Genomic DNA, 18,694 nt, shown 5'->3' with positions numbered 1-18,694 from the left:
GGTGCTTTACCAAGCCAGCCTTGGTTTAGCCTGATTTTTCTCTGTTATTTTTGTACCTGTGTAGAATTGTCTCTTGTTAGTTCAACCAAGGATAGTATGTAAGAGGATAAGAGACTCCCATGAGCCATCGTGGACGCAGAACTCACTAAGAGGATATGGAAGCTGCTATACGACATTTCTGTTGGAGACTGAAGTGGCTAGCGCCATCAAATTGCTTGGACGAAAACTAACAACCCCAAAAGTGATGGACAAGTAATAGGATCTACCCTGACAAGGTTAGCAATATGTCCATGATAACTTTAGAAACACTAATAATTCCTGAATGGAAACGAAACAACAATCGATCAACGTGCGGAATAAATAACAAGAAGTATTATGTTTGCAGTAAAGGAAACTAACAACCAGCAAAGAACACAAACAAGCAAACCATACATGCAATATTCAAACAAGTACACACCATGGACAGAACATTTAACGCTTCTCAGGAAGAAGTGCAGAAGAGCTAGAAAGATATACCAACAAACAAGACAGGCACAACTACGCATGAGGGCTTTGGACCAGTGTAGACGGTCAAAGGAAACATATCTTATGAAACTAAAAAAACATGCAGGAGAAATATTGAGAACATTTCATTGAAAGCAAGCTACAAATGAATAAATGGGGCTTCCCATATAAATTGGCTACTCAAAAACTGAAAACAGCAGAACCATTAACGACAATGAAAAATGGACACTTCACAAGAGATTGGACAGAAACCACAAATTTACTTTTACACAAACTACTGCCAGATGATACAGAGGAAAATGACACAGAAGCAGACTTACAAGGGGATATTAGAATACACACATAGGGATAAACAGTATTACTACTCCTTTCGAAATCCAGGAGGTGATGACCGCAGTAGCGGAACTCAAAAGGAAAAAGGAACCTGGACCTGACCAAATAACAACAGAAATTCTTCAAAACGCAATTCACATAATAACACTACATCTAACAGAGTTATACAATGTGTGTGTGATACATAGTAGGATACCTCTCAGCTGGAAAAAGGCAAAGGTGCTGATCATCAGAAAAGAAAAGGACAAGTACCCAACAAATTCAAAATCTTACAGACCTATATGTCTGCTAAATATAATGGGAAAAATAGAAGAAAAAGCACTGGTAAAATGACTCTGAGACATAAGAATAATGAAGGGACTTTCTGGCTGCCAGTATGGCTTTACGAGGGGCAGAAGCACACAAGATGCCATTTGCAAATTACAACAAGTTGTGCACAGCTCTTCGTCCAAATACGTAATGTCGATACTTATCGACATTTCAGGAGCCTTCGACAACCTGTGGTGGCCATACATTTTAAAGTTCTTGGCACCATGGGTATTTGTTTGTCAACGAAAAAATAAATTTTGACTAAGTAATAACCTATTGTCAAAATTAGGTATTAGTGATCAGCAAACAATTTCCTACAGAGTTACTTATACCCAGAAATGAATAGAGATCAATGTATTTTCCAATTACATATCCCAGATTTTTATGTAATATCAAAGTACAAAATATGTATGTAAATATGTAACAATAATTGATAAAATTTGTACCTAAATTTGTATTATCAAAAGGATATGTAGCTAAATATGTAGTTGGCTATCAAAGAATATGTAATATTAATAATAATAGAATATGCAGGCAATTTCAATAATTCTGCTAGATATTTATTTTATTTGAACATATTCAACATAATTTTAAGCACATATAAGTTGTTCAAATTAAAATTTGTATCAAATTTATAAACTCTAAAAAGCACAGCAACATGTACATATTGCCAACTATTAATTACTTATCACATCACAAATTATTGTAGAATATATAAATATGTAAGAGAGCTCTTTGTAACTTTCAAAACAACTTGTTTAAAAAAGCATCTATGGAAAGAATAATCGAATGAAAATACATAGCTACTTTTGTACTATTTTTACAAGGAAATATATTGTGTAACTTGCTAAGAAAGTAGCTTTCTTGTCTATCGATGCCAAGTTTCTAGGTGCTTTGCCTAAACCTAAAAGCGAAATGAAAATATGTAACCAAAAGGTTTGGGGGCAGGGGGGAGAGGTACTACTCCAGCACATTTTGATAAATAACAGTTCCCCTAAAAAAATATTTTTTTGGTCTTCAGTCTGTCTTTCGACTTGGCAGTCAATTTTAGGTGACAGTAAGCACTATGCATCTCATTGATTAGACAGTGTGACATCACATGAGCTACAAATTTTCTTCTTCATGTTTCAGAGTTTGACAATATAGGGAAAAGGATCAAGATAGAAAAAAAATTACCAAAATATGTTGTTTTATGTAAAGTAATTAAGCAAATATGCAATCCTGGCAAATATGTAACATAAAACTTGTGCCAAATCACATCAGTTACATAATTCGGTAACATTTTCCTGTTCAAGAAAGGAATAATATATATATATATATATCTACTAGGGAACGGATTTTAAGGTGCAGCACCCTTCTAAAAATATAGTTGTTTTATACCAATCGTTTAAGATATGTATTTTAGAGCATGAAATGAAGTGATCACACTTTGTTGCACGATTTTCCACCTTTTCGTGAGATTATTACATTTATATAGCCCAACACATATATTTCTGCCGTGCGATGCGTGACACAACTCAAGAAGCAGTGTTGCTAATGGAGCAGATAGAAAAATCGCTGCAGTGCGCCGATGCACAGCTGTTACGTACAACAAGAAAATTAGAGAATTCAGGTCTATCTAACGTTGAGTTTTAAACATCTTGCATTATACCAGGACTAGGATTAATATGTACTAACAAGTGGCTTTGTATGTAGATACATACATATGGACTAAAAATTCGCAAAATATGAACTACCATACGTAAAATTACCAAAACTGCTGCAAAGAAGACTTCTTCATAGTGATTCCTTATTTGAGTGATTTCAAACAAAATAAACACTTTATTATTTTCCATTGCATTAATGCACTGGTGGCATTCTAACTGTTCACTCCCAAACCCCATCTACACTGTTACGGAACTCAGGACCGTAGCCAGGAATTCTTTGTAGGGGGGGCAAAGTCAATCCTAGAGGGGGAAAATTTTTAATATATTGTGTCACATTGGCAGATATAGCAGGGTACACAGAGGCACTTTTTTCCCCTCCCCCAAAAGATATAAGTATCAGAAGAGGGATGATATCTTGAAACTGCAACGAACAAAAGAAAAAAGAAACCTTCCAGCAACATCAAATAGCAATAATTCGATGCTGACCTTTCCAGATTGCTAAACAATATAAAGTTTAACATAAATAGGCTAATAGGAACTGAATCTACTTGATATTTACAGGTCGATAATGTTAATATGCAAATTAATATGTACTACCAACAGCTTTGAGCCTCTCTGCAACTGATAAAGGAGCCCTTTATAAATCGTGCTTGATAATGTTTCCCTCTAATTTCCAGCATGCAAGATTTTTACGCACAAAGGAATCTAACGAGAATCCAACAACACCATTGTGTTGTGAAAAACTAAATATGCTGACCAAGGCAGTAATTTATTTTATTAAAAACATAAACTAAACGTAACGTTTCAACCTTCTAGCAAGTTCTTCTTCAGACTCTGTATCAAGTACAAAAGTAACAAGATACAAAAACAGGGTATTATATATACACAAACATTACTCCCTCCAGACTATTTAGAAAGTTGTTTGGAACTTTCTAGCAGGTGACTTTCACTTGCCAACTTTACTTTCACCTAAAAGGCTAAACACAATTACTTCCATATAGAATGTGGATGGACTTTTAATCTCACGCTCTTTTCCCTTCATTTTTCTTCCTTCTCCTCTCCTCTTTCTCTCTTGTCCTTTCCACTCTTTCTAACATCTTCTTCCATTCTTTGTTTAATTTCAGTCCCCCATTCCAGTTCATTGTGTCTTCTTCACCTTTCTTCTCTATTTCCTTGGCTTCCTTCCATTTTCTCACTAGCATTCTCTTCTCCCTTCCTATCTGCTTAGCCTCATCCCACTCTATGTCATGTCCTCTTTCTCTCGTGTGTTTAAATATTGCATTTCGCTCTCTCTTAAGTCGTACATCATCCCTATGTTGTTTCAACCTGTCTTTCAGCCTTTTTTTTCCGTTTCTTCTATGTACACACACTGACATTCTTTACATTTCACTTCGTAGATAATCCCTTCCTCTTCCTCTTCTCTGTTTTTCTTTTTCTTGTTTGCATTCCTTGCTATTCCTAAGATGCTTCTCCCTCCCTTCCTGTAAGTTTTAATTCCCGCTTTCCTAAGCACTTTGCATATCTTTTCTGTGGTCTTCCCCATACTCCTTATTCCAAAGAAAAAAAGAAAAAAAAAAGGTTTGGAATAAGGAGTATGGGGAAGACCACAGAAAAGATATGCAAAGTGCTTAGGAAAGCGGGAATTAAAACTTACAGGAAGGGAGGGAGAAGCATCTTAGGAATAGCAAGGAATGCAAACAAGAAAAAGGAAAACAGAGAAGAGGAAGAGGAAGGGATTATCTACGAAGTGAAATGTAAAGAATGTCAGTGTGTGTACATAGGAGAAACGGAAAAAAAAGGCTGAAAGACAGGTTGAAACAACATAGGGATGATGTACGACTTAAGAGAGAGCGAAATGCAATATTTAAACACACGAGAGAAAGAGGACATGACATAGAGTGGGATGAGGCTAAGCAGATAGGAAGGGAGAAGAGAATGCTAGTGAGAAAATGGAAGGAAGCCAAGGAAATAGAGAAGAAAGGTGAAGAAGACACAATGAACTGGAATGGGGGACTGAAATTAAACAAAGAATGGAAGAAGATGTTAGAAAGAGTGGAAAGGACAAGAGAGAAAGAGGAGAGGAGAAGGAAGAAAAATGAAGGGAAAAGAGCGTGAGATTAAAAGTCCATCCACATTCTATATGGAAGTAATGGACATTTCCACTTTGACATGTAAATCGTTTTAAATCCATTCATTTTACAGATAATGACACAAACATGAGATGTGCAAAATATCTCGGCGATATTTGTTTCGGTTCTCGAGAAACACGCCTTCAAACACCGCTGAAATTCACCTACTATGTCACGGATTTGAAAACGTCCTCTCCACAGACAGGAGGTCCTCTGACGTCATCACTTAGAAATGCGTGGAGGCGGGGCTTCTGCTCGTCCCGTCAACTTAGCATGAGCCACGGAAGTGACAGAAAATTCACTTCTTACTGTGTAAAACAAGTATGTTACAACTTCCAGTGCAAAAATCTGTGCTCCATTTCTTGGAGATGAATTATGCCCTAGCAGTATAGTAGTATTTACTATAATTCAGCCACTCGGTAGAGGGTTTTCCCATTAGGGTGACAAAGCAAACCTTGTAACAGTCAATGACTGAACACGTGAACAGCCTTGTTCATTGCGAATACATAGGTTAGTTCTGACTGGCAAGAACTTAATGTTATAGGAATGCCTTTATTGGAATTACAGTTATTTTCGTCATAATATTTTCTTCACAAATTTTAAGATAATACTTTTAGAACACACTGGTTTACACGCCAATTTCTGCAATATAAGAGGTAATACGGTATAAAAAGATACGGTGAGTTTTTAAATTTCCTGCAGTAAATGACAGTTTTCTTCAGTTAATATATATATTGCAAATTTTTGTATTTAGCCTACTTTTACGTCGCTTTTCCGTTCACTTTATTTAACCGCGATGAGAACGCATGGTTAATTTATTATGTATCATCTCTAACTTCACATTTCTTCCCACTTTTGGCTAATCGCTACAATGAAGATGAATAACTACAAGCTGTATTCGAAGTCGGGGTGCAGGAGTACACCCCCCCCCACACACACACACTACCACCAACTGCACAATCTAAGTATCACCCAACCTGCCATGGTAAGAGACGAACTTTTTCTTCTGTCCCATCTTATTTCGAAAACATTCACTTGTCCCATCTCCTTTTATGAGACGAGACGGAACATGCCTCCTCTCGTGAGCAACACTAACATTAACAATAGAAGCTGTCCCCAAAGTCTCGAGCAAACATCCTCCCATGTAAGAATTTCCAGTTCAATGAAATGTCACTCACAAGGAAACAGTCATGCCCAGGTCGAGAGTCAAACCTGGAACATGCGACTTCCTCAGATATATCATGAATTTTGTGTATAATAATTACAACGCTAGTTCATTCCTGCTAATTCTGAATCTGCAGTTTGGTTTGCATATATAAGCAGGATAATATTTAGTTTTCAAGGGCTGTACTGTCGAAACGAGGAATCAAAAATAATAATAATAATAATATTAAGAAAGTTTTTTTTGTATTTATAATGATAAGCCTCTGCATACGTTGGTAATTCTACATTTTTCTAGACCTGAGACGAGAACGAGAATTGCCCTCCCAAACCGAGACGGATGTTTATAAATTGAGACGAGACTGTCAATGAGACATTTACTAATAAACACGAGACAGACATTTACAACTCTCAACGAGAACGAGACCAAGGCTGCCATGTCTCGTCTCGATAGGATCCTTAGTGGTGAAGTTGTGAACCAACCAATTAATGCGTTCGGGGTAACGAGATGAGGCTCCTTTTTTCGCAGTACAAAATTCAAAATAATTATATCGTACCATTTCAGTATGGGATATTGTTATACACATGGGCGTATATATAGTTCAGGGGGGGAGGGATGGATCAACTTTTGGTATGATTAGGGTTGCTTTATTTCCTAAGTGAAAATCCAGGACACTACTGGCCGGAAGCTTGTTGGGGAGCATGGGGGGAGGGGATGTTGGACCCGACAAAGTTGTGTGTTTGTACTCACGAAGTATTGATACTTTTCTGTTCATCTTGTGTCACTACGTTTTTAAGAACCAAATTTCTTTAATATGATTCGAGGGGGAAAGATAACTGATTTGATAGTCTCAATGCAGTTTCTTATCGCAGAAATTCCGAAACTATCAGGAAATTGCAGATATTGGTCTGTAGTCCCATCTGGTGTGTGGAATTACGAAATTTCCTTTCCATCCGTATCCCGTCCTATATGTCTCTAATTTAAGAGAATGAAATAAGTCCGAAGGAATTTTTTATGAACAAGCGGATAGAACAAGGAAACTGGTAATTTTAGTGAATAAGAAAAGAGGGGGGGTTGACCCGTTGAATCTCCCTTAAATACGGCCATGGTTATACACATTATTTCCTTGTAATAATTATACATAAACTAAGTATAGATATATACTGTGCAACTAATGTAATCTTCTCAGTGTATTTTCTCTTATCTGCACAAAAATATTTGATCATAATTTGCGCAACAGAAATGGAACACAAACTGAAATTGCTTTATGGAAAAGAAAGTTAAATAGGCTTTATAAATAAAGTGCAGAATGTGAAAATTCCTATTTTGCACTACATAGGTTACGGTAAATATCGATAAATATAAGTTTAAAAAATATTTTTGACTGTCTGGTCAGCAACCAATTTTATAAGCAATATTTTTCGCATGGCCTGAGAACACACGCAGCTGAACCCTTTCATTTATCTTGCACGTGAGCAGCACGGATATTTCATAGAAGAATGATCATTACAAAGCATAGCTTTCCTTTCTCCTGTCGCTCCTTCTTCCATTATTTAAATCTGTACAGATTTGTAAAACTGCTGCGCACGTGTTCGCTCACCGTGGGCTAGCCATCCGGAACTGGACGCTCGAAGCAGACGACAAACGAGCTGTCCCTAAGGAGTGATGTAGTAACATGGCGGCGGCATGTTTTCAGCGCAACGCTAGCCTCGCAACTTTGGAAGTCTCGTTTCTGCCTTAAACCGGATGCAGAGAAATGCGAGAACTTGCAGGGGTCATTTTTCCAGGGTGAAATTTTTAAAATTGTTGTAAAAAAAATTGAGTGGAAATGTCCATTGTGTTTAGCCTTTTAGGTGAAAGTAAAGTTGGCAAGTGAAAGTCACCTGCTAGAAAGTTCCAAACAACTTATGTTTTTAATAAAATAAATTACTGCCTTGGTCAGCATATTTAGTTTTTCATAATCATGGAAACAAGGCTTAATGGTCTTAACATTGTGTTGTGTTAATAAAATAATAATGGTTACATATCTACACTTTGATGAATTGTGTAAAAATTGTAGTACTTTTTTGTACTTGCTAAAACATTAAAACATGGGTCCTTAGTCCACCACGGACTCTATTTCCTTCAAAGGAGAGAGACTTGCATCACTACAGACAATGTTTGCCTCCTGGTTACGTTAACCATTTAGCAAAATAGTGTAAATTGTATTATGTTATAGTTGAAATACATGTTTTGACACCTGACAAATAGGAATCCTTTGATTGATCAATGACTTCTTGGATTACAGTGTCATCATTAATATTTCATATTAAGTTTCATAGAAAATTTTACGAAATATATTTTTATTTGTATAAATTTTGAAATCGATAGGGTGCAATTGACCCTCTGTGCCCCTTGCAAGTGCCCTTGACCATCGGGTAGAGAAATGCAAGGAACACGTAAAAACTAATTCCATCATGGGTATCCAATTGTCCTGCTATTCTTAGATTCTCCTAGTCTTGTTTTTTTACTTCAATGTTTGCTTGCCCTGGAATGAACTTCAGTCCAAGGTTGTGGGGGGGGGGGGACAATGCCATATCTGCACACCTGTGGTTGCGACACTGTTTACTGTTTATGAGTGTCTCTTTATCAATTTCACGTCATTACTCATTGTTGCGATTAGCTAGAAGTAGCAGAAAAGCAATGCTAAGTAACAGAAATCAAATATCCACTCCCTCTCTCTACCACATGCATCACTATTACCAAAAGAAAGACTTGGGAAACAAAAATTTAAGCAGTTCCAAGTTCATAGCAACACATCCAAGAAAAACATTCGAACACATTCGAACACAACTGTTCTAGATACTGAAAATTGCGAAATCATTTACTGAAGTCTGAATCTGGAAGGGAATCCCCCCCCCTCCCAGATACGACATTATACGGAATCCCATACATCCTAATAAATCACAAAATCTTTGTTGCTAGAGTAACACATGATATTATTGTAAAGATTAGTGAGAATTCCAGGTAGGAGTGTGTTCTGTATTTTTCATAGGGGGGGCAATTACACCCCTCCCCCCCTCTAGCTACGGGCCGGGCGGAACTGCAAATACACAACCGTCACTACCACTGCTTTGAGAACTAATAACATGCGAACGTGTTAAACAGCAAAAATTGGACCACAACACTCCTCCTCAAGCAGTATTATTACCTCTCTGTGATCGGCGACAGTCGGTTGCCTTTGTTGTATATCTACAAACGATGCATCAAAAATGACAGCTTCCTCTATGCAATTTCTACAAGAACACGTGCTGGAGCCAAGAGTTGAAATACTCATGGAGCCACATAATTTATTTCTTTTGAACAATTCCAAAATTATGAAATATGAACAATTTGTGAATTTCCCGAGCTTGGCTATGCAAGATTTTTGATTTCAACTTTGACAGAACTGGAGGCATTATGGAATTTCATACAAATCTGGACTCTACTTATAAGTGCTGTAGATCATATTTACAATAATTGAAAACAGCGGTAGCACCAGGATTAATCATCTAGGGGTGCAGAATGAAATATAGGGGGTGCAATGTTGAAAGTAAAGAAAACATAAAATATGCATATACATATGTTTTAGTCCCTCAATCAAATAACAATCAACTTTTGGTAGGCATCTATGATAATGTGCTAATGAAACTGAAGAATATTAGCGACTTGCTTAATATTTGCCAAATTTAGCACAACAACGACGTTTGGAAATTTGAAAAGAACAGTTTGTTTCATGGAGGCCAATGACATGTATGAATGACTGGTGGATTTTTTCCATCAAGAGGCAAGCAAGGCAATGCATTTTTAGCTGGAGAGGGGTCGAGGTATATTTCTCCCCGTAATAGTGTTGCTCACTCTCTCTCTCTCTAAAAAAAAAATCCTTTTTCAAAAGCGTTTATTAAAAGTAGAAATAATAACTGTTATGTTTTGTTATCCGAATATGTCATACACTCATATGTATAAAAATGAAAAAGAAAAAACTGAAATATCACATGTAGTGTTGAAGAAATGGCGTGTTATTCACTACCATGTGGTGGTGGGAGAAATTTCTCCCGCGTGTTCTTAGCACAATACACATGGTGGAAGAAATTCTCCAGTCAGTTGTAAGGAGATTAAACTTTTAAGGAATTGCCAAATTGTCATATTATTACCATGGATCTACAAGAAATAAAAATGAGGTTTTAATCTGAACAAACATTCTTTGAACAATCAGGTTTTGTAACAAATCAATTTGAAGTTTCAAGGCGTAATATGTTGCTTAATTTGGAAATTCTGACAAGTTGTGTAGCGACTTGTAAAGGCTGACTAAATAAGTAACTAAATATTTTATAAATACAGAAAAATTAGTACTAATTTTATCCGCAAAATGGTTTTCTTCTTCTTTGTTCTATTAATTTCAGAGGCCACTGCCACCATCCTTGTTGGAACTTGTTGTACTGGTTCCATATTTATCTACTACTGCAACTCTCTTCTCCCAATTACAAATAAATATTTTATTTTTATGTTGAGGACAGCATGGGTCAAAAAATTGAATTTTTTCAGGTAAATAACACCAAATAATGAGGAAATAACAAATACCAATTTTGGTGAAAAATGACAATAAATTTAGATCCGTATAATTGGTACTTCAGCAACATAAATTACAATCTGTCTTCTAAGTCATATAACCATAGACTGAAGTGCTTATGTGCTAACAGGGTAAGTTGACTGGAAGAACCTTTGATGTCTGCTGCAAGTGCAGCAGACTGGGAAATAAGTTCCATTTGAAATAAAAAAAAAATTGAATACAGACAAATGATATATTGATATGAATCACAAGAGATATTTCCTCCTGCTTCCTTTTTCCAAGTTGAGATTCCCCCACTTCAGCTATGCGCATCATCTTAGGTTGGATAGTACCTTAATGTACCTAAGATGGATTAAACACAGCACCCTAATACTAGAAAATGAGAATAAACAGTAGACTATAAGGAAGAAATGAAAACTTAAGAAGGTAATAAATAAATAATAAACATTTATTACTTCTTGAAAATATTTATCTTAATGTGAAGTACAAACTGATACTCCTTGTCCCATTATCCTGTTAAGATGGCAAAGTTTCGGTTGTCACTTAAAGAAATTCATGTTTGTAACTTATTCTTTCTTCTTATTTCATAGGCACCAATACAAAAATGGCATGGAAAACCATTTTAACATGGAAGATAACTCAGGATCAGATAGTCATCAGCCATTACCCTCCAAGAAGTTAAGAGAAACAAGTGTGCAAGAGCAGTGTAATAATTCTAAAGAATGTATTGGTGAAAGATTACAGGATGATGTATCTTCACCCAAATCCTCTGAAAGTGACACACATTATATTTACAAGGCAGTGGGTAATAAGAAGAAGCAATATTTATGCTCTGTCTGTAACAGATGTTTTGTATACAGAGCAAATTTCATGAATCACAAAAGATTTCATACCATGGAGAAATCTTTTCGTTGTTTAGTTTGCAACAAAGATTTTACACGTAAACATAGCTCTAAGATCCACATGAGGGTACACACCAAAGAGAGACCCTTTAATTGTTCAGTTTGCAATATAAATTTTGTCTATAAATCTAATTTCAATAGGCATATAGAGCTTCATGGCAAAAGGAACCCTTCTAATTGTTCAATTTGCAAGAAAGAATTTTACACTAGAAGGGGTCTCATTAATCATATAAAGGTTCATAGCAAAGAGGAGTGTTTTCATTGTTCAATTTGCAACAAAGATTTTTCTTGTAAATATAATTTGAATGTACATATGAGGTTGCATACAAAAGAGAAACCTTTTAACTGTCCAAATTGCAACCAAAATTTTGCCCATCAGTGTACTCTCAGTAATCATATGAGGAGGATTCATACCAGAGAGAAGCCTTTTAATTGTTCAATTTGCAACAAAGATTTTGCCAGTAAGGGAGATCTTAGTATGCATATGCGAGTTCACACCAAAGAGAAGACTTTTAATTGTTCAATTTGCAACAAAGAATTTAAGAATAAAATTAGTATCATCATACATATGAGGCTTCACAACAAAGACTGTTTCAATTGTTCCATTTGTGACAAAGATTTTGTCACTAAACGGAACCTTAATAGGCATTTGAATGTACACACAAGGGAGAAGCATTTTAATTGCTCATTTTGCAACAAAGATTTTGCCAACAAGGGAAAACTCAATATGCATATGAGGCTTCACACCAAAGAGAAGCCTTTCAATTGTTCAATTTGCAACAAAGAGTTTGCCCGTAAAGATTGTCAAAGAATACATGTGGCAGTCCACACTGAAGAGAAGCCTTTCAATTGTTCAATTTGCAACAAAGGTTTTGCCTATAAAAATTATCTTAATGTGCATGTTAGGGTTCACACTAAAGAGAAGCCTTTCAATTGTTCAATTTGCAAGAAAGGTTTTGCCTATAAAAATTATCTTAATGTGCATGTGAGGGTTCACACTAAAGAGAAGCCTTTCAATTGTTCAATTTGCAACAAAGGTTTTGCCTATAAAAACTATCTTAATGTGCATGTGAGGGTTCACACTAAAGAGAAGCCTTTCAATTGTTCAATTTGCAAGAAAGGTTTTGCCTATAAAAATCATCTTAATGAGCATGTGAGGATTCACACTAAAGAGAAGCCTTTCAATTGTTCAATTTGCAACAAAGATTTTGCCCATAAAGGAAGTCTAAGAATACATATGGCAGTTCACACTAAAGACAAGCCTTTCAATTGTTCAATTTGCAACAAAGATTTTGCTTTGAAAAGAACACTTAAAAAACATATGAAGATACACACAGGAGAGAAACCTTTTAATTGTTCAATTTGCAATGAAGACTTTGCCAATAAAGATAAATTTAATAGACATATGGAGGTACACACAAAATAGAAGTCTTAACAATTTGTATGATAGATTTTACCCATTGCAAACTCAATATACATATGAGGGCACCCACAGAATGGAAAACCTTTATTGCAATTGTCCAATTTACAACAACTTTTGGCCAGTAAAAATGAACTTGATATGCATGTAAGGACATGTGCATAAGAGAAACCTTTCAATTGTTGAATTTGCAACAAAGATAATGCCTGTAAATGAAAGCTTATTACACATGTGAAGAGAGTGTATACAAGAAGGAAAAAAAACATTAATGCAATATGCACGGTGATTTGGCAGACATCCCAAGTAACCAAAACTGGTTGGCACAATGTTGGGCCAACCATACTGAAAATGATTGGCCAACGGTAGTTTTGGCCGTGGTTCCAATGTTGGGTCAACGTATGGTTTTACTACGTTGGCCCAACGTATGGTTTTACTACGTTGGCCTAACATACTGAAGACTAAAGAATGGATAGGTTTGTTTTCTGATATATATATAATTTATTGCGAGGCCAAATGTAAACAATAGTTCAAGTTATTTAAAAAAAAAATTACACAGCACTTTCTCAGACACATGGTATCATTGTTTTCAAGGCACCATACCTTCAAGTGGTAGCACAAAGACCTTCTAGAGTTCACTTAGTTTTCCACCTTTCATGGAATTTAGTGTGCACATAACATTGCTTAACCGCCTTCACAAAATTCCTGTAAGAATGTTCTTGTTCTACTACAGCAAAAGAGAGAAACAGTAAGCTATTCCCAACACATCTTTCATCCATGGCGGCTGACAAAGGACTGGTGAGTGACTGGAAGTTAAAAATAGCTTCTACTTTCCATAAAAATATATTATATTTCCAGTATGTGCTGTGACTGAAATATTTGAAAGGAAACACTGTTACATATCACTTATTGTACACTCCAGAATTTTCAGCATTCTCCTGAAAGTTGTCTTAGCATTAAAAAGGTGTGTTTAAAAGCGATTTTGACTCACGTTTCCATTGTTGGGCAAACGTTGGCCCAACGTAAGACCAACGTCAATTTGCCAACCAACGTATAGCCAACCTTTCCCACATAAAAACTGACGTTGGCCCAACGGTAGTGGTTACTTGGGATTTAACTATTGAAGGATGTTCCTAATGGAAGTCACTTGAGAATCTCTCGAGTCTGTGCACATCTCACTTGCAGTAAGATACAGATGTCTTTGTCTACAACTCTGGAACAGTATTTTTATTGTCTGACAGGGATCTCAAATGAGTCTGCCAACCAGTAGCAATAGTTGCAAGATGGTGGCCATAAATTACAGGGTGGGGGCTTTTTAACTGGTGAGGCCATAAATTACAGGGTGAAGGCTTTTTAACTGGTGAGGCTATTGTTTCTTCTTTTTCCTGACAGGTATCAAGCAAGGAAGAAAGCTGTCACCTGCATAGATGGATAGTTGTGGTTAAGAGATTTTATGACTGAATTTGACTGTCAATTCGATGTATCCTTAGATGCTCAGTATGTGATAAAACACACATTAGACCGACATGGTAAAATTTTGGTTTGAAAACCACATATGTAACATCTGCAAAGAATGTTCCTATGAACATAGAGAACTTTTGTATTCTTTCCAGCGCTGTTGCAATGGGAAAAATGACTGAATATTATTATATGAGGTGAAGGTACAGTTTAAAATATTTAACCCTCAATGTTGTACCAACCGCGATCTGCTATGTGGGACATGGAGGACAATATGCTGAATTGAAGGTACATAAGTTCTTCATGTTATATAATGACCTGACAACTATCTTGTTGCCTTGCCTCCCCCATACCTCATTCTTTCTCAGCATGTGGGAGGAACAGGTCAGATCAACATGGCTTGGTGTGTCACAAATTGTGACCAGAATGCAGAAGAAAGTAGAGCATGATAACAATATGATCAAATTTATCTTCATAAAGCACTGATTTGCATGCAATTTCTGCAAATTATGTGTTCACAATATTGTTACTTTCTATTTCAACCTCAAACATAGTGAATATCATAACTAGGACTGAGTCAATACTACTTCTAATAATCTTACTCTTTCCCACACTGAACACTGTAACTATTATGATTGTTCAGAATTTTTATAAATATTGAAATATATATATTCTGTTGCAGAGCTAATCTTTAAATTTTTCATTGGTTCAGAAATGATAAAATCAGAATATTAAAATAGGGATATTTAGGTTTGGAGTATCTGCTGAAATCCCTCATCATGGAAATCTACAACAATGACTGTGGGTTCATCGTGCTAACCACACGTCACCCTGTAACTTGTTGGACGATCGCTGCCTCTGCTGAGGCATGGAGTGAGACTGGCAGTCGATAGGTGTGCCCTGACCCTCATGGGTTGTTGCACCACAGGTTATTTATTATCTGTTGAAATCATTTAAATTTAGACACCTGCTGAGCATCTAGCTTTTCAAGATCTTGATGAGTTCAAAAAAGTGATAATGAAGTAATCACTTGTAAGTGGTAATGAAGTAATATCTCCCCACCAATGTCCATAATATGCAGATATTGTGGTGGTTAGTAAGGGGCCAGGCCTATCCTGCAGAGGAATAATTGTTGTAGGTTCACACACACAAATGCTAATCGGGATTGGACCTACACTTCAAAGTGAGATCTGTACCACTGTGTCATGTGCATCCACTGTGTATATGCCATCAAGGAGGCCCCTATCCTGCAGAAGAAGGATTCCATGGTAACAAAACCAGGTGGTCTCTCTCCTGCAAATTGACAGCAGGTTATCTGTTGATTAGTCAGTGTCTCAAGTCATAATTGATATGTTTGATATTTTTATCAATAGATGTCAGGGGCTTTCAGTTTTGTCTTATGTTTACTCTCGAACAGAGAGAGAGAGAGTAACGCTCAGTCAGTTCGCGAGACAATATGGCCGAGTGTGCCAGGTGATTTTCATTCAGTCCATCGCGTTGCATTGCAGCAAGTTTGTACATACATGTAATCTTTTGTTTTAGTCAATATATCTTCGTTACTATCAGCGAGTGTCATTTGCAATCATCCAAGTCGAATCACCTTATGGAGTACAATATGTCCTCCACTCCAGAGGTATGGGTTTGTGATAAAGCGACACACAGTAAGTACTATCATTTTCTTTGGCATGCATCGTACAAATTAGACAGACCCATCTCGGCCCAACAGGCAAGCACATTTTGGTTCATCAGTGGCCACATAAAAACACAATCCATTCATTTTGGTCCTCCAGTGACCGGATTCATTCAGTCAGGATTAGACACTTTACATACTGAATGTTCTATGGATGACTCCTGTGGGCTTTTAACCATCACAGCTAGAGTTGGCACTCAACAATGGTCCGTACGATGGCATTGAAAGCATTTCAACCATACAAATATTTTCAGCAACTGATTATCCCAGTACTGCACTGTGCCTGAAGTCTGTAAACAAGCATTCTTTCCTAAGGAACTTCATCGGAATATACTCCTATTCATCTACACTATTGCCCACCACTTCCAATAACCTACTTTCAATTGACTTGAGATATCCATGCTGCCTAATGGTTATAGAAGACCCTTATCACTAACTACATTGAGCAGCACATCATGGTTGCATTCCTTTTTTATGCATATGAAACAGAAAGTACAGGTTTGACGTGAGTGTTCCTTGTCCAGTATAAGAATAGAGTCAACTTATGCCACACATATTTTGAATATTTCCATAATATTTACACTCCCCAGAAGTTTCATGTAATATTTTATAGAGTCCAGGAAACATCTCCAGAAAAGTATATGATGAATTGACTTAGAACCAGTAGTTTCAGACATTTCTTTGTCTGTTCCCTGTACTGACTTAGTCCCAGTTATAACTTACGGTCTTGTTAAATTCAGAATACTTTATGTTTACATTGATGAAAAGTGCTATGCAGTGTAAAGGTATTTGTAACTTCGTAGGAAAAATTCACTATGAAAATTATACTGCATATTTCTCTGTAGTTTTACATAATATGTACATGGAATACTGTCCTGATAAATATTAGTGAAAGGTATATAATACCCTGATTTGTATTAATATTTCTTTTATTGTTTAAACATATCATATTTGAAGCCATTGCTTAAAGATTCAATGTGTTTAGAGAAATTTGTAAGCAAAAAAAATGTAACATTATATTTTAGTGGCTTCCATGTTTGAATACTCAGCATCTTTGTTTAAAGCAAACATTAAAAAGTTAAAAAATATGTTTTGTAGTTTTTTACCTTCTGTATGCAAATTTCATTTAATTTCATAATAAAACAATTTGTATCCAAAATGAGGTGTTCTGTTATTGATACTACTGCACATCTGAAGATTGTAGTCTGCTTGATTTGTCATTACTCATTATAAACTAATTTTTGAACCCATCATTATTATTTGAGCCAGGGGTTTATCCAGGATTTTTCCCTTGGGGGGTGGGGGAGGGTGTTGGAAAATTTTGGGGTGGTGTAAGTTTGGGGAAGTTAAGTGCATATTTTGGACCGTTTTAGAAATGTTCGCCCTAATTCAATTTGTTCATGGATGTTTCTAGAGATTTACCCCCTCCCTTCCCTTCACGTAACATTTCAGAAGAAAAAGATGTCAAATACAGGAAAAGATGGAAAATAGATTAATGTTAACATTTCAGTTTAACGTTTCGAGTATTGCTTTCCTTCCGATAATGTTCAGTACTTTATTTAATCAATCGTTAGACAAAATACAAGGGATGACATTAAAAAACACAAAATTTTACATATTATTACCAGGAATCATTTCATGCAATTCTTAAGCTAGTTATAAAGAAATTAGGAACACTTGCGCAATATTTAAACTGTATTTGTATCGTTCTTGCCATAGGTGTAACTCTGAGTTCAACTTGGGAGTGCCCAATTGAAATATCAGTGAGAATGCATTGCATTGCATGGGTGTGCGCGCACTTGCCTCTCTGACGTAGTAGTAATAAATACAGATATAACATGACTTAAATAAATTATGACACTGGCAGTGAAGCGAGCGAGACATTTTTTAGGACTATTTCTTTGCAAACTGATTATGCATATCATTAGTTAAACATAGTGACAGTATCCCATGATGTTTACTCTTTACAATCTTACTTTACTCATTCGTTGAAGACTTCAACATGAAATTCCTTGACCGATTTGGTTCAAAAGCAATACCAGGTATCTATCAAACGTGCATCCCAACTTCCCAAGTTTCATTACTTTATTTCAGTTAGTGAATCATCGTTTAAACAGAGATTTGAAAACACCAGCAGAATTTGGAACTCACTCGCTACATAGAACTATTAAAATTATACATGCATATTTTCTAACTGTTAGAACAGGAGGGGGCAAGGGGCACGTGGTGAGGTAAAGAGGATGCCGAACGAGCAAAGGAAGATTGTAAAGAGTAAACATAATGGGATACTGTCGCTATGTTTAATTAATAATATGCATATGCATTATACCATTACAAAACTTTGGAAAATACGCTTGGCGGTTTTGAGAGTTTATCTTTCAAATACTAAATGAGAAACTCTAGGAAATTAGGAGTCACGTGCCTCTTTGCCTTAAAAGAAAACAAAATAACATGTGCAAATAAACGCATGGCATGTTAACTGCAAAAGGAAGGCAAGGAATTTTCACTTCTAAATTAAGGAAATGCTTTATTTTGAATTACTTAAAAATTTAATAG

Source organism: Lepisma saccharinum, chromosome 15, assembly GCF_977018435.1.
Source record: "Lepisma saccharinum chromosome 15, izLepSacc3.1, whole genome shotgun sequence".
Taxonomy (NCBI): Eukaryota; Metazoa; Arthropoda; class Insecta; order Zygentoma; family Lepismatidae; genus Lepisma; species Lepisma saccharinum.
The sequence above is the reverse complement of the archived record's forward strand: the minus strand, read 5'-3'. Positions refer to the sequence as shown.